This window comes from Sciurus carolinensis, chromosome 6, assembly GCF_902686445.1.
Source record: "Sciurus carolinensis chromosome 6, mSciCar1.2, whole genome shotgun sequence".
NCBI lineage: Eukaryota > Metazoa > Chordata > Mammalia > Rodentia > Sciuridae > Sciurus > Sciurus carolinensis.
This window is the reverse complement of record NC_062218.1, coordinates 137,867,851-137,889,027: the sequence shown is the minus strand read 5'-3', so window position 1 is coordinate 137,889,027 and position 21,177 is coordinate 137,867,851. Positions and strand designations below refer to the sequence as shown.

Sequence of the window (21,177 nt, the reverse complement as noted above, 5' to 3'; positions counted from 1 at the left end):
CTGCAGATGGCAGCACGTCCTGGGATTCCCTGCACTGTCCTGAGGCTGGACAGCAGAGAAGCAAGAAAATGGACTCCCTTCTCCCAGAGACTTGCTTGAATGCCAGCCACGAGTGAGTGTGAGCTAGACCCGAGTTTTTCTCTTCATCGGTCTACATTGCCTTTCAGTATAGTAACTGGTACAAAACATACGTATTCAATTTTGAGATCGTTCGCTTTCCACAGTTTGTTTACAAAAACAAAAGGCATAGTGGTGAAACGGAATTGATCCTAGAATGTTGCAGAGGGCATGTGGGACAAGGAGGCATCCTCCGCGTTCACTCTAAGTGTGGCGTTCCTCCCGTCTACACTGTAGGCCATCCAGGGAGGGGATGCCCACCCAAATGAGTTCAACAAGTGTGTGATAAGCCGCAAGTTTGAGGTGCAGGCTCATGTACTGCCAGAGAGCCATCCTGGCCTGGCAGATCCCCAGGTGTATGCCTTCCGGCCAGACCCTCCATCCCCTTGGTGGACTTCTCTGTTCTCTCCTCCTGCCACGCCTATTAATTTCACAGCTCGATCTTATGTATCCAAAGACCCAATTAGGAACAGTTGAATAGGGGATTTGTTTATGCTCTATTTCTATCCCATTTTGTTAGCTTTGTGCTCTGCAGAAAATGATTCTGGGTTTCGTATTTGGGAGTGAGGGTACCTTCATGCCATGGGCTTCTATTCCACTTCTTGCTATTCTACTCAGCAGTCTGACAAAGGCCCTCCCTGAATTTCAGTACCCCCAGGTTTGTATTTGGCAGAAAGGGAAGGGGAAGTAGAGGCGTGGACCAGAGAGAGGAATGAGGCGGGAGGAGAAGCTGGGGCATGCAGGATGCCATTTGTTATTGGTTCAGCTTTCCTGGAATCCGTCCACAGGGCAGAGGCTGCTGCTGGCCGTCTGGGTGCTGTGTACCGTGGTCACAGTTTCACTCTGCTTCTGACTTTAGAAAGTCCTAATGTTGGGCTGTTGCTTTTCAGTAAAAGTAAATGCTATGAGAAGTGTACTGAAGGACATATCATCCCCCAGGGGACTTTTATAGACACAGTCCTAAAAACATTTCCGGGCCGATTTTTTTTTTTTTTTTTTTAAGAACAAGTTTTCAGTTTAACTGTGTTTCCTTCCTGAAATATTTAAGTGAGACTAATTCTTGTGATTTCTTTCTGTGCATTGTTTTGGGGGAGTTCCTGTAATCATCAAGACTGGGTTGGAAATAGAAATAATTTTTTCTCCCACACAGACCAAGCATGCAGAAATGGGAGTGACTTATGTTTGTCTCTGTGACTTTCTTTTCCTTTCCTTGGGAAGTAGGGGGATAACTTGGGGGCATTTTAAATGAAATTTAACATGTCGTTTCAGGTGAGCCATTCAGCAGGGTTTTTTTGTTTTGTTTTGTTTATTTTTTAAGTTGGCAATGGACCTTTATTTTATTTATTTATATGCAGTGCTGGGAATGAAACCCAGTGCCTCGCACGTGCTAGGCAGGCGCTCTGCCTCTGAGCTACAACCCCAGACCTCAGCAGGAATTTTATACATTTTTATTTATTTATTTTATTTTTGCAGTGCAGGGGATTGAATCCAGGGCTTCGCACTACCTCGCCAAATGCCCTACCATAGAGATACATCTGCAGCCCCCATATGCATTTTTAAATGCCTGGTAGGGGTAAACACTATAAAGAAAGGGCAGTTGCCCTCAAGGATCCTGTGTTTCTGTTGGGTACTATAAACTTTTTCCTGCCTGTTGGTTACATGAAATATTTACACCACTGAATGCCCATAAAACCCTAAGTTAGAGAAGAACTGCTCTTGGGGCTTTAGTAAATTTAGATGGGAGAAAAGAAGACAGGTACTTGTTCTAGACACACAGGTATGAGAAGGAGAGGGGAGTGTAGGGAGGAATCTAGAGTGACTGTACTGGGTAGGTTATTGGTCAGGTTTTGGCTGTCAACCCAGAGTTGGATTTGATACCAAACCAAACCAAACAAAACAAAACGAAAAAACCCAAGAGTGAAAAAGGTACACTCGCACATTGTTGGTAGGACTGCAAATTGGTGGCGACCATTATGGAAAGCAGTATGGAGCGTCCTCAGAAAACTTGGAACAGACCCACCATTTAACCCAGCTGTCCCACTCCTCAGTAATACTCAAAGGACTTAAAATCAGCCTACTACAGTGACACAGCCACATCAGTGCTTATAGCAGCTCAATTCACTGCAGCTAAACTGGAACCAACCTAGGTGCTCTTCAACAGATGAATGGATTAAGAAAACTTGGTATATATACACAATGGAATATTACTCAGCCTTAAAGAAGAATAAAATTACAGCATTTTCAGATAAATGGATGGAGCTGGAGAATATCATATCAAGTGAAATAAGCCAGTCCCAGAAAACAAAGGCCAAATGTTTTCTCTGATAGGCAGATGCTAATTCACAATAAGAGGCAGGGAGGCTAGGGAAAAATAGAGGTACTTTGGATTAGACAGAGGGGAGGAAAAAAAGGGGAGGGGACATGGGGGTAGGAAGGATAGTATAATGAATTGGACATTATTACCCTATCTACATATATAACTACATGAATGGTGCGATTCTACATCATATAAAACCATGAGAAGTTATACTCCACTTATTTTGATGTGTCAAAGTGCATTCTACTGTCATGTATAACTAATTAGAACAAATTTTAGAAAAATAGGAAATAATAGACTTTTGAATAGGGGAATCTCTTACTATTTAAAATAAGAACTTTAATTTCCATTTTACACCCAAGAAAAGTAGTACTTTCTTTTCAAATAATTCTCCAAGGTCACACAGCTGGTGTAGGTTGGATCTGCCACACCCCAGAGTCCATGCACAAGCTGGCCTGCATTATCTGCAGCCACAGGTTGGCTTGCGTGTGACCTTGGCTCCACCCAGCCCTGACCTGGTGTGACCCGTGAGTCTATACGTGGCTGCATTTGCTTGTCAGTGTCATTCCCTGGACTGGACAGTTATGGGGTGAAAGGGGACTGGACAAATCACTTCCCAGCCTATCTGAGGCTCTGGAATAGCAGAGGCAGGAACTTGGCCAGGCCCCCATGATTTGCACAGCAACAGCCTAGACAAGTTGCAAGAGCAGCAGACTCTTGCCAGGGGAGCTTTGGAGCTACAACGCCCCTACCCCTACCCCCACCCCCGGGGCAAGTCTTTCTTCTGAAGTGGGAGCTGCAGGGCTGATGGGGATCTGGGCAAGGTGACAGTACAGCTGCAGGCAGGGCACAAGTTGCCTCCCGTTACTGCCCTGATTCTCCAGCGCCAGCAGGGGTGCTGGGAGAGTGGGTTTGTACTGAAGTCTTCTAACCATTCCTTTGTTGTTTCTTCAGAGGGTTCAGCAAATAGTTCAGACCAAAAGGGTACCAGGTCTGGCTCTGATTCTCAGGCTTACAGCAACGAACAAGGGCCCACATCCCTGCCCTCATGGGGCTTGGGTTTCAGTGGGAGCAGTAAAACAGGGAAGAGGAGAGCAGGGAGAGGCGGAGAGGAGGTAGGTTGTTCTAGGGAGGGCTGTTTGAGCAGAAACCTGCTGCCGCTGGGGAGCCAGGAGTCAGCATGTCCAGACACCCCAGAGGGACCAGCGAGTTCACGAGCTGAGAAGGGATTGTCTGGGGAGCAGAGAGGAGACCAGTGCTCAGGAAGTGAGGAAGGGCGTGGGAGGCACTGTGGGATGGAGGGCGGGGCCACACTGCCTTGCAGCCACCACCCCAGCAACACCCTAAGTGTGTTTCAGGTATGCTCCTGGCTGGCTGTCCACAAAAGCTACCGCCCTCCCAGAGAGCCTTTTGAAGTCCCCCATACCCTCCTATTTGGTCCTTTGCTAGCTACAAGCCATCAGGAGTTCTGTTTTCTGCAGCTAGGAACCCTGCTAAGAGGAAGCTCTGAGGGGAGGAGGGAGGGTTACCGCATTTGGAACACAATATTAACCAAATCTGTCATAAAATCAAATCTGTCTTTCAGGCCAGAAAAGATATACTTGGGGGCTGGGGATATAGCTCAGTTGGTAGAGTGCTTGGCTCTCATGCACAAGGCCCTGGGTTCAATCCCCAGCACCACAAAAAAAAAAAAAAAAAAAAAAAAAGATATACTTGAATATCTATTAAAAGACTTAAATTTGATTGGAGAGGTTCCACCTTGATGACAGAGGGGGACTTCTATTATCATTCTATCATCACCACTGTCCCCTCCCCTAGGAGGCAGGAAGTTGGGTCTCTGTCTCCCTACAGCTGAAGACCTAAACTGGTCACCCCTTGCTGGTCCTCTTGGGTCTTACCCATATAATTTGGTTAATTGTATTATTGTTGTCTGATGGGAGGGAGAAGAAGAAAATGACTTATCGAGGGTCTTTCCCATCTTGGAGGTCTCTGATTCTGTGAATACTACAGAATGTTAAGAGGATTCGAAAAGCTCCTTGAGTTTTGTCCAGGGGATTATGATTTATATTTGTTTTGCGTAAGCCCTCCTTGCCCCTTTTTTCCTTTTGCTTTCAAAATGCTTTTACATCTGTTCTTGATCTTCTGAAAATGGCTGTGCGCGTCTGTAGTGGAGAACAGAAAAACGTGATTCTGACAGCCAGATCCACCTTTGCTAACTCTGACCTTGGGCACGTCCCCTAACACCCTTTTTCATGGTTCCCTCATCTGAAAATGGGATGGAAGACAGTCCTTATTGCGAAGGGTGCCGTGAGGAGAGATGTGATGATGCTCTGGACGGTACTTTCAGCAGCGCGTGGCCCAGAGTAAAACCTCTTGGAATGTCAGCTCCAATGCTGTTGACATGCCGATTCCCCCTCAACAGGGAGGAACCTCGACCGCAGAGGTTAAGTCACTTGGCTACAGTTTTGTGGAGAGTCAGAGGCAAAGCTGGAGGTAGGAGCCAGCGCTCATGGAGTCCCAGGCCAGTGCTCTCTCCCTGGGATCCTGGACTCAATTTGGTTTCTAGGGAAAAAGTTAATATCAACAGCTGTGTACCTAATGCTTTAGGGTTCTAGCTTTTGTAGGGGATGGGGAGACAGGGATTCCTCAGCACGCAAGAACCTCAATCTTAGGCCTGGAAAGCCTCTCTGAGAGGGGCATCCACAGGAACAGAGGACAGAGCATGCTCTCTCTTTGTTCTCTGCAAGCAGGGGCTGAGGGGTGCTCCAAGTACCCCTCTCTCCCACACTTGCCCATTGTGGGCCAGATCTGTAGTCCTCCCTGGGGCATCAGAGACCTCCCGGAGCCCAGAGTGGGGAGCAAGCAGATGGGCAGGCCCTCCCTCCTGTGCCAGGACTCGGGCTCAGGTCAGGGAATTGGGTGTGGGAAGAGGCATGGACTCCCTAAGTGGTTGTTCCCATCAGGCTGTTTGGAAAGAGGAACCAATTTTTGCACTGTGGGGCAGGGGCATCAGACATCTCTCCAGCTGTCCTGGTCACCCTATTGCCTGAGAACTGTTCCCACTAGTCTTAGATGGAGTGTCAGCCCTTGCTCCTGACAAAGTAGATTTAAGGACGACCCAGGTGTGTTTTCCCAGGGAACCAAAGCACTTTTCACTTTGCTTCAGGCAGGGTAGCACAGGGGAGAAGTCCACACGCAGTGAAGCCTGGGGTTGAAACTCAGTTCTGCCCCTTGGTGCATGTGAGTGGGTGAGTGTGGGGGTGTGCTTAGGAAATTAGCCTTTCCAACTCCAAGTTTCCACATCTGTGAAATGGGAGTAAACATACCTACCTCACATATTTGCAGTATGGATTAAATAAAATAACCTGTGGGAACTGCATAGCATGTGCACACAGGTGGCAAGCTATTTTTAATTATCATTATTAGGCATATCAGTGGACTCTTGCAGTCTGTGGGTGAAAACAGCTCACATATATGGCCCAGCCTCTTGGAGGCTGTGCACTTGCTATGACTTAGGATTCTAGAATGACTGAACCCAGTATCTCAAACTGCTCTTTGCTACATTGTTATTTGCAGTGATATTCTGCTACCCTGGGTGGATAATTAAGTTTGCAGAAGTGCAATGCCATATTGTTGGTTTCTCTGCATATTTTCAGTTTTGAGTTCAGCATCCTTGAAAGAAAAAATAGTCCCATAGCTAAAAATGCCTTGAAGGTTTACAATGCTAAGAGTCGCATATGTAGATTGTCCCCTTTAATTTACATAATGTCCAGATGACAAAACAAAGAGGTTCAGTAATGCCTAGGACCACACTGGAGTCATGCAGCCAACCTGAACTTCACACGTCCTTGTTCCAGGGCCCACACTGGTCTCTGTACTACTGCCACCTGAACATTGCAGTGGCTGAATTGTGACTTTGGGGGATCATCTAGGTATTCTGGACTAATCCCACTCCCCAAGTCCCTTTCTGACTGAGCTGTGCATCACAAAGGGGAAAAACTGTCCTACTTTAGAAGTATTCAGGCTATTTCTCTTTAGGGTCTGCAGGGACAGCTTCTTCCTTGAGTCCCTTTGCAGTGTCTCCTTGAGGCTAGCTGTTCTTCCTCAAGAGTTAGGAGATCCATTCTGAGAGTGCACCCAGTTCTCTGGTGGAAACCTGGAGACACAGGGAGGGTGGTGTTCCACCAGCATGTGGGTGGCAAGATCTACTGCCTCTCTGACTGTGGTGTGTGTCATCCAGTATGCATGAAGCCAGGCATGGTCCCTGCCTGCCGTCCAGCTGTTGCCAAGCTGCGTGCAACTGGTTCCTTCCACACAAGTTTGTTCCTGTCTGACTCTGGGAGCAGGAGAAGCGGTCTGTGGGTCAGCGGGATTGTTGTGGGAATCAGGCAAGAAGCGGCAAACGGCACTAGGAGAGTAAGAGAACTCAAACTTTATTTTACGCTGGGGCGCCCAGAAGAGATTAGACTCCAAATTGTGACCACCCATCTGCAGTTTTTCACAACATTTATAAACTATTTGGTGCTGTAAAATTTCTAGTCTACCCGATACATGGTCATGAACAGGTTTTCTGGTAGGAAGCATGTTTACTGAAGCAGAGTGTGATAAGGGGAAGAACTGGCTCCTCTCCTTCTATAAATCTCTATCCTTGGGCCTGAAGCCTCCACAGGGGCTTCAAAGGGGAGTAGTTAGATCCCTTGGGGGTAGTTATTTACAATTCAAAAGGTAGGGGTCAACGGTGTTAATCAGGTTTCCTAAAGACAGACTGACTACAAAAGGGAGGGGAACTCTCCCTTTTCCAGGCACTACTAGTTTTTTTTTATTATTTATATATATAAAAAAGTATATATGTATGTTTACACACACACACACACACACACACATATTATAATTATCGATGGACCTTCATTTTATTTATTTCTGTGTGGTGCTGAGAACTGAACCCAGTGCCTCACACGTGCTAGGCAAGCGCTCTACCACTGCACTAGCCCAGACCCCAGGCACCACTTCTCATGACAGTCTTGTTGTAGTTCATTTTACTTCCAAGCCTGGGTTTGTCTTGCGTTACAGGATCACTCCATGAGCTGCGTGACTGGCAGCACTTGGTCTGGCCTGCAGTCCCTGTGGTGACAGGAGAGGTAGATGTGCTTCTCTAGGGACCTCGGAGCCTAAGGACAGTAAGAATTTAGTTTGCTTATGGGCCTTTAGACAGTAAGCATTTATTGAGTACCTACTGTGTACCTAGAGAGACCACATGAGAGCTGTGTGCCTAGAGAGACCACATGAGAGACTCTAGCTTGTGAGCTGGGCAGCCTGGTGCCCAGGCAGCCAGTGACCACCAGGGAGCCCCAGTGTGCTCAGGAAGATCTGAGGCAAGCAGCAGGGCCAGGTTGGCTGTGCTGCTTGTTTATCTGAGCAGCTCCCATGACAACCAGGAGATAAATACCTGAGATCAAGCAAAGCCTGGAACAAGATTAGGTGTCTGGGTAGGGTGGGGCCTGTACTATGATTCCTAGACCCTTAACTGACCTGTGTTTTCTGGGTGGCTATTTAGTGTGCTTAATCCATTTGTTAACTAATTAATTCATGCCCCACCCTACTGCAGAAAGTATCCAAAGTGGCTCCATTTAGCAGGTGTCTTAGAGGTTGTCCCTGAGCTTTCTCTGAGTGGAACATGGGGGGTTATTTGGCCCCTGGAGGGTCATTTAGGAGCTGCCAGCTGAGCTTGATACTTCCAGAACTGCCTGCCTGTGAAAACACAATCTTTGCTGCCAAAGCTGGTTTGCAGCATTTCTGTGCTCACCTCCTGGTCTCTGCAACAAGTGGCCCCAACACCTTCCTGCCTTGAAACAAATCATGTGACTTAAAAGAAACAAACCTGACCTCAATTATCAGGTGCAAACATCAGACACTGGGAGTAACCTGGAGGCCAATGTCTCTGATTCTTTCAGCCTCCAGCGTTAACTATTAAGAGTACCCGGGTTTGGGGTGTGATATAGGGTGTCTCTCACAGTTTATGATTTCCAGTAAACGAGAGGGCTTCGAGGAAGTGCCAGGGGCAAGTGAAAAATTCCAGACCTGGCCCTCTGCTGGCAGAGCAGATTCTGCAGGGGTGAGAAGGGCAGGAGCAAGGCCACAGCTCCTGAAGCCAGAGAGCCACCCTGTCTGCCCAGCTGCAGGAGGTGGAGCCAGTTTCTGCTCCCAGCCAGGCAGCTATGTGCACTCGCAGGGTGGGGAGATGGGAAAAGGAAGAGGTTGGTCCTCTGTGGAGTGGCCACTGGGCTGGCCTTCTGCTGACTTCCAAGCCAACTTGGAACTCGGACCACATTCCTCTGTCCTCTGGGCAATGGGCAGTTTGAGCTACCCTCGCAGAAAACTGGAGGAAGGTTCCCAGTGTCTGTGGCCTACAGACAGATGGACTGGGTTTCCTCTGCATCTGGCCTGTATGGGGAAGTGCAGGCCACATGGAGGCTGCAAGCAGGCAGCCTTATCCCACCTTGGCCTGGGAAGGGAACCGAGGTCTCTCTCCTACCCTTTGACACTATGAAGGAGGCAGCTGTCTAGGCTCTTCTGTGTTTTTCTGGAGCACCATTCTGGCAGCAAAAGTGGAAGATATACGTCAAATTAAATCGGCATGCAATGAGAGTAGTATGCACTCGTTTAAAAAAGATTTAGTGACCACTCCATGCCTCTCACTGTGTTAGATGCTGGGCATCTGAGAGTGAACGGACAAGGTCTCTGCTCAAATGGAGCCACAGCCTAGTAGTAGAAAACAAACGCAAATAAAATGTTCCTGCTGGCAATAAGTGATGTCTAGCAAGCTAAAACATGCTGATGTGTGATCAAGTGATGAGTGACTGCTTTGCACTGGGTGGCATTCAAGGGGATACCTGAAAGAGGAGTGAAGAAAGAGCAAGGAAACCGTCATGAGGTCCAGTCACCTGTTCTGTCTGCAGTAGGGGCGGGAAAGCCAGGGTGACAGGAAGAGGGGAAGAAGATTCTCATACATGTGGCTTCATTAAGATGGTGCTTTGGGGTACGTGGCACTTCTTTTCCTGTTTTCTGAATTATGGCCTAAACATTCATTCAGTAAACCTCCGTTGGGTACTCAGTGTGCTGGGCACTCTACTGGATGGTAGAGAAAACATCAAGCCCCTTCTCAAGGGGTGGTCAGCGTACTGGGAGAGTTAGTCAGAAACCAAGGCAGTGTGGTGAGTGCCGTGGGCAAGAGAACTGCAGAGGCTAACAGGAGCATGCAGATGGGCTTCCCGCCGTGGGCACTGAAGGAAGGAGATGCTGTCCACAAGGCTCCCCAGAGGAGATGACACCTGAGCCATCCTGAAGGACAGTGAGGTTAGCCAGAAGAAGGCAGAGGGTATATTCCTCTCTCACGCCTCTGTGGAAAGGCCTGAAGGGCAGGGTAAACGAATGTGAGAAAGATGCTGGAAGGTCTTGGAGATGGCAGTTCTGGGACCAGTCACAGAAGACTTTGCTCTGGAGACTGAATGAGACACCCAAGAGTAGCTTGTGGTGTTAGGACAGGTTACTGAGGAGCAAGTCAATAGCAGGTGAAGGCTTAAGGACAGGACACTGAGTTTATGAACCACAGCTCAGAGCCACTCTCTGCACCCCACTTCCCTCCAAGGGACCTTCTCATGGAAGGACCAGTTCACTCTAAGCAATCATTTCTCAAATCAGAAGAGAAGAGAGGCCTGGACCAGGCACCCAGGTAGAGGCATGCAAGTAAATATCCAGGTGAACCCATTTGACTCCTTAGTTCTTTGGGCGGGCAGGGATCCTGAATTTAAAACCTGTTAATCTAGACGTAAACCCAGGCTTTACATTTAGGGCAAGAAGACCTTCTTTGCAAAATCCCTTTCTGGCAAGTCTCACTGGGCTACACATTTGTAAAGGAGATGTTATCACATCCCAGTAAATGCATAGTCTGTTTTTAAAGTAAGATAATCCTGTGTGTTTGTTTCAGCCTGCTTTTCTCCCATCCTCATCTCTAACCTCTCTAACCTAATAGGTCCATCTGTAACCTACTGCCCTTCTTTTGTTCCTCTGTCTCATTCCCAGGCCCCAGAGTCCTTGGTTATCCATTTTACACGTGCATTACTCCTTATAAACATTCCAATATAGTAAACAACACCTGGCTGCTTTAAGTCACTTCAACCATTTGTGATCTGTTGAAAACCAGGAAGTAAGCAGTAAGCAAAAGAGGCAGTGAGAGAGAGAGAGTCCAAAGTCCAAAATAAATGAACATGCATTAGGGACTTGTGGACTTACTATGTTCTCAGCATATGCTAACCTCATCACATTCTCTACTTTGCTTCATCTTCCATTTGCCCCTGAAGATCTACCCTTCCACCCTCTGTACCCGCTCTGTGCTGGGAGCTGACCTGATGGGCCACATCACCCACTTCCCTTGCCTCTGGCTTTCTGGTCAGGTTCGGCCAATGGGGAGCACCAGCAGGAGATCCAAGGACATGGGAAGATGAGGTTAAGAGTTCACCAAAATAGAAGACAAAGCACAGTGAAATCAAAGATAAGAGAAGATTATAGAAAATAAACCCCACTTGACAAAAAAAAAAAAAAAAAAAAGAGTTTATTCCTTCGGCTCCCCATCCAGTTGCTGAAGGCCAGTTGCATGCTCCCTCTGGAGCTCATGGCTCCTGCTGATGTCCACTCCAATAGCTCTCTTGTCTGCGTTCCCTTACTTCTTCCTGTCCTTCACACCTAGCCTACAGTGCTTCACCCTCCCATGTTAGTTGCCCTCAGCTGTTCCCATATCTTTGTAAACAGCCCCAGTTTGAGTGTGGCATCTGTGTCCCGCAGGACCTTACTTTGCAATAGTTTTAAGAGGTAAAGACTGTATAACTCCCCCTTTAAGACAAGGAACCTACCTGCAATCCCAGCAGCTCCGGAGGCTGAGGCAGGAGGACCACGAGTTCAAAGCCAGCCTCAGCAACTTAGTGAGGCCCTGAACAACTCGGCAAGACCCTGCCTTAAATAAAATATAAAAAAGGGCCGGGGATGTGGCTCGGTGGCTAAGTGCCCATGGGTTCAATCCCAGGTACCAAAAAAAGACAAAGAACAAAAAAAGACAAGGAACCTGAGGCTCAGAGACTTTCAGTAACATGTTCAAAGGTACACAGATGGTCAGTAGTAGAGCTGGGTCTCAAATCCTGGTTTGAAAGTACATTCATATTTCATCATCAGATCATATTGCTTCCCACAAACTGCTGACCACCTCTCTAGACTCCATGAAATATCTGTTTATTCTGGCATTTTGTGTCCCATTCCACACCCATTTAAAAAATGCCAAAATTAGAAGTGAGTGTTAAGGGTCAGCTGTCAGATAAAAAATGAGAAGTCCCTGTGGCAGTCTGAGATAAAGGAAGGGCATGATGCCTGTTGAACTAGAACAGGGGACTTGAGAAACCTTGGGTGCCCGCACTTGTCACGCCCTCTGCTCTCCAGGATCCTTCTCTCTGCTTTCTGAAGGACACAGCATTGACATCATGGTCTGTGGGGGTCAAAGTAAAGTCCTGAATTTATCAAAAGAGGCAACTTGGGGTGGCCTGATGCTGCCCCCCATTTCCCAACACCGGTTCTTATTTTTGTGGCCAGTTTTCATACTTAACCGTGATACCCACCAAATACAGAACAGAGGTACTTTTTTTTAAGTTCCGAAACTGCTGATTCAGTTTCATGAGGGTACTATTTTTTTTTTTTTTTTTTTTTTTGGGAACTTTCAAAAACACCTAAAATTTAATTCTAGCCATAGTTTAGTTAAAGAATCCCTGGGTGCAGACTTTTCTCTACTTTCCAGCACTTTTAGAATCCAGTGTCACTTGGGGCTGGGGGGAGACTTGGGGACAATAGCCAGGAAGTTGTCCTTGGGCCCCTGAGCTGCCCAGTGGGATGGGAGGCATTTTAAACCCTGGAATTCTATTCATGAGCAACTGTCTCAGGGTTGTTAAGAGAAGGGTTACTTCCTGACTGTCCACCCGGCTTGTCCTGCGAGCCCTTCAAGATCTCAGCTAGAGGAGATCATGTACTTTACATAGATTTGAAGGTTAGTAGGACCAACCTTTTAAAATCTTTGCATTTGCTTTCTTTTGATAATTCTGTTCACATGTATATTAGAACCTGCTCATTGTCTGTTCTCTCCTTCTTTCCTAGTAACAAGCCAGTCGTCAGCCAATTTTTTACTACAGTGAAAAAACTGTTTTCCAGGCAACTTTGCAGCTAGGTATGGCCATGTGATCAAGTTCTAGTCAATGAGATGTAAGTGAAAAGGTCATGTGGGACTTCAATATGGAAGGAATAAGTGTGCCGGGCATGGTGGCACACTGGGAGTCCAAGGCAAGAGGATCACGAGTTCAAAGCCAACCTCAGCAAAAGCGAGGGGCTAAGCAACTCAGTGAGACCCTGTCTCTAAATAAAATACAAAATAGGGCTGGGAATGTGGCTCAGTGGTCGAGTAACTGAGTTCAATCCCTGGTACCCCACCCAAGATAAATAAACATACTCACCCACACACTTTCCCCACTTCCTTTCTTATATGAGGTTGTGATGGCTAGCACTCCAACACCCACCATTGACCATGAGAATGAGAGGTGTGGATGAGCTAGAAGTCAGGACCCTGATGATGGCTTCATACCAACTTATGACTTTTTTTTTTTATACTGGGGATTGAACCCAGGGCCAATTTACCACTGAGCTACATCCCTAGCCCTTTCATTTGTTTGTTTGAGTGTTGTTTGTTTGTTTTAATTTTGAGACAGAATCTCACTAAGTTGCTGAGGGTCTCACTAAGTTCCTAAGTTGCTGAGACTGGGCTCCAACTTGGGATCCTTGGGATCTTCCTGCCTCAGCCTCCCAAGTCACTGGAATTACAGTCATGTACCACTGTACCTAGCTTTGATGCTCATTTTTAGTGTAGATAAAATGTCCAGCCTCTTAGAATGCTATTTGATCTTTTATTTCAAGTTTTTCTCTTACTGAGATTAGATCAGTAATTCACCAATTTCTTTTAGTTTTTTTAAAAAATCATTTCACTGTTTACATTTAGCATTTTAGTTCATTGGTTTGTACAGTTAGCGAGTGTCTAATCTTTGGTAGGTCATGAGTTTCTAGTCCCAACTGCTCTCCCAAGCTGTTACAGGAGCCAGCACCCCCTCTTGTTTGCCCCACCATTGTGGCAGAGCCACTGTGAAGATGCTGGGCACACATGCTCGCTTCCTCCTGCCTCCCACCGCCTTACCTCTAAGTCTCATCTGCCCGCTGCCTAGAGAGCAGACAGAACTCTTGGCTTCTTCTGGAACTTTGCCCTGCTGCATTCAGTTCAATTCCAGTGGTCTCTCATTTCTGTTTACCTTGACCAGGCTAGGGACAGCCCTCCCAAAGATCCCAGGAGCCTTCTTTTATTCTTTGGAAAGGCAATATGAAGAATTTGTATATTTCTTTCTGAGTAGCTGTGAAGCTTTTTAAATTAAAATTTTGTTTTCTGATATGAAAGAGAAATGAACCATGTTCATCATTTTTAAAATGAGAAAACAGAGAAAGCACCAAACCACACAAAAATAAACCCCAGATTCTCTTTTACTGTAACTGTCTAAAATCATATAAAATAAAAAGTAAAATAACTACCACCACCAGGAGGTAACCTCTGTAAACAGTTGGTATAGTTCCCTCCAGACCTATCTATACAAATGTCTTTTAAATATAAATATATGTACTTATATGTATATACAGCCAATATATACATATTTTTATGTTTATATAGCCTATATATATAAATATACAGACTATATGGGCCAAGGTCATAGCTCAATGATGGAGCATGTAACTCTGTGTACAGGGCTCTGAGTTTGAATCCCAGCATCATAAAAATAAATAAATAACCAGAATAAGAAATAAAAGGGAAAATGAACATCAAAAAATACACACACACATAATATTAGTTATGAAAATGGGATCGTACTATATACTTTGTTCAGCAACTGGCTTTTTACAGATAATATACTGTGTACATCTTTCTCTAAGGCAGTACATAGAAACCCACTGTAGTCTTTTTTTAACATTAAGTTGTTGATGGATCTTTATTTTACTCATTTATTAATATGCAGTGCTGAGAATCGAACCCAGTGCCTCACACATGCAAGGCAAGCACTTTACCCCTTCACCACGACCCCAGCCCACTGTAGTCTTTTTAAATGTTGGGTAGTATATATTCTGCTGTGTGGATGTACCATTATTTCATCTTGTTCCTTATGGGTGAACATCAGGTTTTCCAATGAATTTGTACTAGTGTTTCTATAAAATAGATTTCTAAAACTGGGATTGTCGAGTTCAGGGGGAAACGTACATTGTAAGTTATACATGCTTCCAGCAGTTACCCCTGGTCAAAATCTTGCACCAAGTAAGTGCAAAGCCCTTTTAAATGGTTCTTTTTCTGCTCTGTGTGTGTGTTTAAGTGTGTGTGCTGGGACTTGAACCCAGGGCCTTGCACATGTTAGACAAGTGCTCTGCCACTGAGCCACATCCCCAAGACTTTCACTGCCTCTTCTTCCCCCCACCTCTTTGTTCCTTACCCTGCCGCTGGAATTACATTGATAAAAGTCAGATCTAATTGTGGCTTTCTTTATTTGAAATACTTTAAAGGCTTCTCGGTGCTAAGTCCTAAGCACTCATCCTAGCTCCTTCTCAGCCAGTTCGAATACTCTGGAAAGCAGAGAGCAAGCAGAACTGCAGGTTTCCTGGGATGAGACTGGTAACACCTGTGAAAGACAAAGGGGAAGCAGAAGTAGGCAGAGAAAAAGTGCAATCAGTCACTGTCCAGCTCCTGGGAGAGGAGAGGGGAAGGAAGGAGAATCAGGTGGAAGAACTTCAGACTGGGTTGCAGCTCTGAGAACATCTCAACAAGCCCAGTGGGGAGCTCAGGCCAGAGAATGCCACTTTGGGCAGAAACAACCTGGCGCCAGCCTTCCTGCCATATTCTGCCGCTAGCTGGGAGCTGCCCAGGAGGCAATGTGGCCTTGGCCTCAGTGGTACTACAGCTCCTGAAGTTGCAGGTTGCCAAGCTCCTGTACTCCGTGCAACAGGTTCTCTGAATGGCAAGTGTCCTTGGCTGCCATAAACTGCAGTCTGCCTTTTAGCCTTATCTCCTCTTTCCCTGCTCCCAGACCCCATGCCCTGACGCAACTGGCCTGACTACATGACCAATTGTCCATGCCACCCCTTAACCCTGACCTTTGCACATTCAGTTATTTCTGACTGGAATGCCACTCCTTTTTTTTTTTTTTTCTTACCAGAAAAAAAAAAAGTTTTTCTTTCATTCCTTCCTTCCTTCATTCCTCTCTTTCTCTCTCTTTTTCTTTCTCTCTCCCCCATTTTTCCCCCATACTGGGAACTGAATCCAGGGATGCTCTACCACTGACTTTACTATCCCAGTCCTTTTTATTCTCTATTTTGACACAAGTCTCTCCACATTGCCCAACCTGGCCTTGAACTTGTGATCCTCCTACCTCAGACTCATAGATTGCTGTGATTACAGCTGTGTACCACAGTGCCCGGCTTCCTAATGTTTTCAAGACTTGTCTGAATTGTAACCTTCTCTGGGTCACAGACCCCATCATACAGAATTAATCAGTCCTTGCTCCTGCTGTGCTGTTTGTTGATTAGTATTTCTCAGGTTAGAGTATCTTGGCTGCTTTTTTTTTTTTTCTCCCTCGGATTTTTGTCCCCTCCAACTCCTAAACCTGGCACAGTGTAGGCACACAGTAAATGCTAACTGAGCTGTTTCCCTGCTCCTCCCAAAGGACCTCAGGATGCAGAATTCCAGCTGCTGGAATGGTTTGGAAGCATCCATAAACGGTCAATAAATGTTTGTTGAATTGCCTGGGACCTTAATTGTAATCTTGGGAAGGGGGAGAGGGAGGGTGTTTCCTGTTGCTGGGGATCACCCAGTATGGTGCCAAGTGAGAGTTCTAAGACTAGAGAATGTCTCCATATCTTACCTAAGGGGGAAGGACACCAGCGGTGCTGTTGGTGGTGTTTGTTGTTGTTGTTGTTGTTGTTGTTGTTGTTGCATAAGTAATCATTCTATTGTCTCAGGTCAATAGGTGGGTACCTAACAGGGTCTTCCCTTTTATAGCGACAGCTTTATGAGTTAAGATTTTTTTTTAAAGGCACACATTTAAAAATTTTTTTTAGTTGTAAATGGACACAATATCTTTTTATGTGTTTATTTTTATGTGGCACTGAGGATCAAACCCAGTGCCTCATGAGTGTGAGGCAAGTGCTCTACCACTGAGCTACAGCCCCAGCCGATGAGTTAAGATTTTGCATTTGCCCATGACTCGGTCTCCTTATGGTATCAGAAGAGCCTGCAAGGATCTCCGGGTCAGATGTCTCCATTGTCCGTGTGGAGGTTCATGGGTGGGGGAAGTTGGGAGGGTAGAAATGATATTTTTCCTCTTCCTCTTTCCCATACCTGTCAGTTAAAGAACGTCCCTGTGAGGAGCAGCCAAGAGTCTCTGGGGTGGGCACAGTGGGGGTGAGAGCCAGGCCTGGTGGGGATGAGCAGATGCAGAGAGAACAGAGAGGCGTATGCGGCCCCATCTCCACTCTCCTTTCAGTGTGCGGAGATGTCCCTTTGACACTGTCCCTCAGTGAGTGGGAACAGGCTAAAGCTGGGGTGACCATGCCCTCCCTACCCCTCCAAACTGTTCCCTCAAAGGCCTTGTCCATCATGCATGAGGGCCCGGTACCTCTGCCTTCTCCCATAGGGAGAAACCGTAGGATGGAAACCTCTGGACAAGGCCTGGGCTGTTGGAGCCAGCTGGGCAGTGGTTAGGAATTCTGAGAGACTTTGCAGTATGAAGAAACCTGTAACCCAGGGCTTTTTATCTCTGGATACACAGGTTCATTTTTTGAAGCTGCAGATCCTTCCCCCAGGTGCTATCTAATCTTGCATGTGGCAAGGCAAGTTCTCATAGATCCCTTGTCACCAGAAAGGTTCATGGGCCAAATCACTGTTACTCCAAAGAATAACAGCCTTTCTAACACAGAGGAGGATGTTTTCCTGTGAGTGCCAGGTTGTGCTAAATAATGGAGACCCCAGGATGATTCTAGAAAGAAACCTACATCCTCCCTTCATACCAAGATTATACCTCAGGAACTTTGCAGTACCCCTATAATTGGGATTTGTGGTATGAACGTTCCCTTCTCTGTTAGAGTCTTAGCCTTGATGGTCTAGAGGGTTTCTCAAACCTTGGAGCTAAGGTTCATCTGAGTAATGCTTTCGTGTCTTTTGATACATCCTAGTCACCAACTCTTGTCCCTACTCCAGAGGTCTTGTGGATTCTGTTGCCACAGATGCAGAGATTGAACCCCTAAGAGTTAGACCAAGTGGAATGAGGCCCATCTCCTGTGAGGATAGCACAGAGGCAGACTCCTAAAGGTGTAGATGTGGAATATCAGTAAGAATCGAATATTGTTAGACTGTTAAATGAATTCCAGCATTTAGTATTATTCTGCCATTCTGAAAATTCTTATTCAAGCCTAAGTTCTGGGCTCCATTTCAGGGAGACAGTTCTCATGTTCCCAGAAACTGTCAGGAGCATATGATACACAGCGGTGGACACCAAGGGAAAGGAAACCCAGAAAAAGAGAAAAGTGAATAAAAAGAGGTTTCTTAAATTAGAGCAAAATACTGAAGTCAGTGGTGCAAACCCACAGCTATAATGTAACAGCCTCTCTGATTTTGACAACCCCTCCTTTTTTTCTTTTAAGTTCTGGCCACAATTATGAATAGGGAATCATATCTGTTAAGACTTCCCAAGGGTTACATAAACAGTTTGGATGGTTATATCTTTTTAAACAACGGTTTCTGAAAGCATTGAAAAAATCCCACTTATTTAACAGTCTGGTGCCTTGAGCCAGCCCTGGAAGTTCCTGGGAGGCCTTGCAGAATCACTTCCTCCTGACTGTGAGTGGTGCGGGGGTGGCGGGGAGCTCTGGCTTCTAGAAAGTGCAGGGGAGGAAGGGCCCAGCTGTGTGTGGGGGAGAGGGCTGTAGAGGGAGGGAGGAGGATGCCCCAGATTGCTCCTCCTATGGGCAGCTGTGTCATGTCACCAGGAGAGAGCAGGGACTCGGGATGGAGCAGACATAGGTCTCCCAGGGGCTTGGCTGTTTGGGGAGGAAGCAAGTGCTCTAGGCGTGCTCTTCCCATTTAACAACCTAACACGATAGTGGAAATAGTGTTGCTGGGCTCCTAAGCCATGACGGAACATTCCCTTATCTTTTAGAGTCTTAGCAGCCTTGAGGGTCTGGAGGGTTTCTCAAACCTTGGAACTGGGTTCATCTGAGTAATGCCTTCAGGTCTTCCTAGTCACCAACTCCTGTCCCCACTCCAGTGGCCTTGGTGTTACTACGGGGAGAAAGGCTTAATGTTATCCTTCCCCGCTCAGGTTTCAACCATACCTCAATTTTGTCATTTGAAATCTATTTTTGATTTAACATTCTCCTTCCCCAGATTTTTTTTTTTTTTTTGAAATGCAATTAGCTAAAGATACATAACTCACTAATGTAAATTAACTTTATCCAACCAATGTGCTTCTATTCAAAGAGGGCTTGGTCCAGTTGGTTTTAGGCTACTTGAGGTTACACAACCCCTCCTGGATCTAATAAAATAGATAGAACCTTTTCCCAGGAAAACTCACAAACATCCAGAATTGAGTGTACCATCTGGGAATTTCAAGAACGCCTTTGGTCCTACCTGGAGTTTTAAGTTCCTGTGAGAGCAAAGGTGGGAAAGGTGATAGTGAGGGCAGGGAACGGGGATGAGCAAGGATCCTGGGTGCCACTTCAGAGGTTTTACCTAAGACCAGTCATGTGAGAATATCCTTAGTGACTGTTCATTGCCAACTGTGGTCACTGCCTGTCCCAGAGAAAAGAGAAAAGGTATTGATTGTTCCTTCAGCAGTGACACAGAGTTAGGACTTGTACACTGTACTGTCATGTAGCAGCATGAAGCTGGGTGAAGAGATGCAGGAGCTGGCTTTCTGGTGGAGGAGGCAGGTGGCAGCTTGTGTCCAACTGGCAGGTTGGGGTCCTCTTGGCAAGATGACAGGAGTCCCCAGGCCTGTTACCACACCTTTCCCAGCAGAAGAGGTAGAGGCTTGGTCCCTCCAGATCGCAAGCTCATAACCTTGAGTTCAGGATCTTTTATTTTCTGGGGGGAAATCAGTTTTATGACAATGTAGCTTTGATTACTAGCGTATTGTTCTCTTCAAACTGGGGGAAACATGGGGGAAGTTTTTGGATCTGGTGCTGATGTAAAAGCATCAGAGGGGATTTTGGAACTGATGCGGCATAGTGAAACAAGCATAGTGATCGTTTGTAGTCCAGCGCTTGCTATGCGACTCCCGCTGTCAGTGTGGTGACTCAAGGAGGAGAGAATTTCCCCTTTGTTGAGCCAACTGGACCAGTGTCAGCACTGCTCTCCTTGCGGACTCTGGCACAGAGAAATAGGGCCTGACTATGGGGAGTTTGCAGGGATTGGGGGCTGGGCCTAGTTTAACACCCATGAAAAGTATGGTCCATCTTTTGAGCCAGTCAGCCAGGGTCTCCCTAATCCTGTGCAGCCTGGTGTAACATCTGATCCAAACTGGGCGTCTGCTCATGTGTGACCGGAGGCTCAGCTTCCATCTACAACACTTCAAGGATCATGGCTCAGGCTTCACATTTCACAGCAAGTGAACACACCCTCACGATCGCGTGCAGGCCTCCCACACCATCAAACTTTCTCCTTCACTGTGTGTTGTTTGATACTAGTAATTTTCATTATTATTGCTGTATTCACTGTACTTGTTGCTATTAAGATAAAAATTTCTTAAGCTGGATTTTTTTTTTTTTTAAACACTAGCTGTAAATGAAAACCTATAAATTGAACTTTTCATGAACTGTGTCTGGGGACTACACTTTGAGAACCACTGGCTTAAGCAAAAGCCAACTGGTCTAGGCACCTGCATCTCACCCCAGATACAGAGTGAAATGCAGGACGGAGGAAGGAATGGACAGGTATACTGGGTCAGAGCCTGTAGGCCTTTGGCTGCTATTCAAGGAGTTTAAAAGTGATTCTATAAACTTAGGGCCATGGTGGATGAAGGTGTCATAAGGACCTTGTCTCCAAAGATGTCTTACTCTGGGATTTGAAGCATCCTTGGCTTGAAGCTTAAAGCTACACTGACAAACAGGTGATAAATTCACCTGCTTTGGCCCTGTGCTGACCCCATGCATCACACCTGCTGAAAAGCCTTGGTTTATACCAACAGACAAACAAGAATTCAAGCAAGGCATTATTTTTAATATGTAGCATCAGGATTATTTGTAGCCTTGAAATCTATGCATGCAGTGGAGATGGCAGGTGGGACAGGAAGAAGCCAGTTCAACCATTCAGGCAAAAGTGTCAGTTTTAGTCTCAGTAAGGAGATTAATGGTCTGTATTTTTCTTTCTTGTGGCCTAGGGAGCTCCACATTCCCATGGGAAAGGATGTTACAACACATACTCCATTTCTGCCCCTAGGGAATCACCTAGAACCAGGTAGTTTCCTCCAAATGGACTCCCTTAAACCAAGAAAGGGAGAGTGAGCCTCAGGCCAGCTGGGGAGGGAGCCACACTCTGTGGACACGTGAGGAAAAGGGTCACTGCCCTGCTCCAGGCCCATCCC

The 21,177-nt window shown here is 46.3% G+C and overlaps 1 long non-coding RNA gene across 3 annotated transcripts in view; it reads left to right on the top strand.

The window, feature by feature from the left end:
- The window catches only part of LOC124986748 (uncharacterized), a 40,385-nt gene that overhangs the window by 11,647 nt on the left and 7,561 nt on the right, over positions 1–21,177 (top strand). For all 3 annotated transcript variants that reach the window (XR_007109076.1, XR_007109075.1, XR_007109077.1), the window contains exon 2: positions 7–112. This is a non-coding gene — a long non-coding RNA (uncharacterized LOC124986748). The remainder of the gene's footprint in view (positions 1–6; positions 113–21,177) is intronic.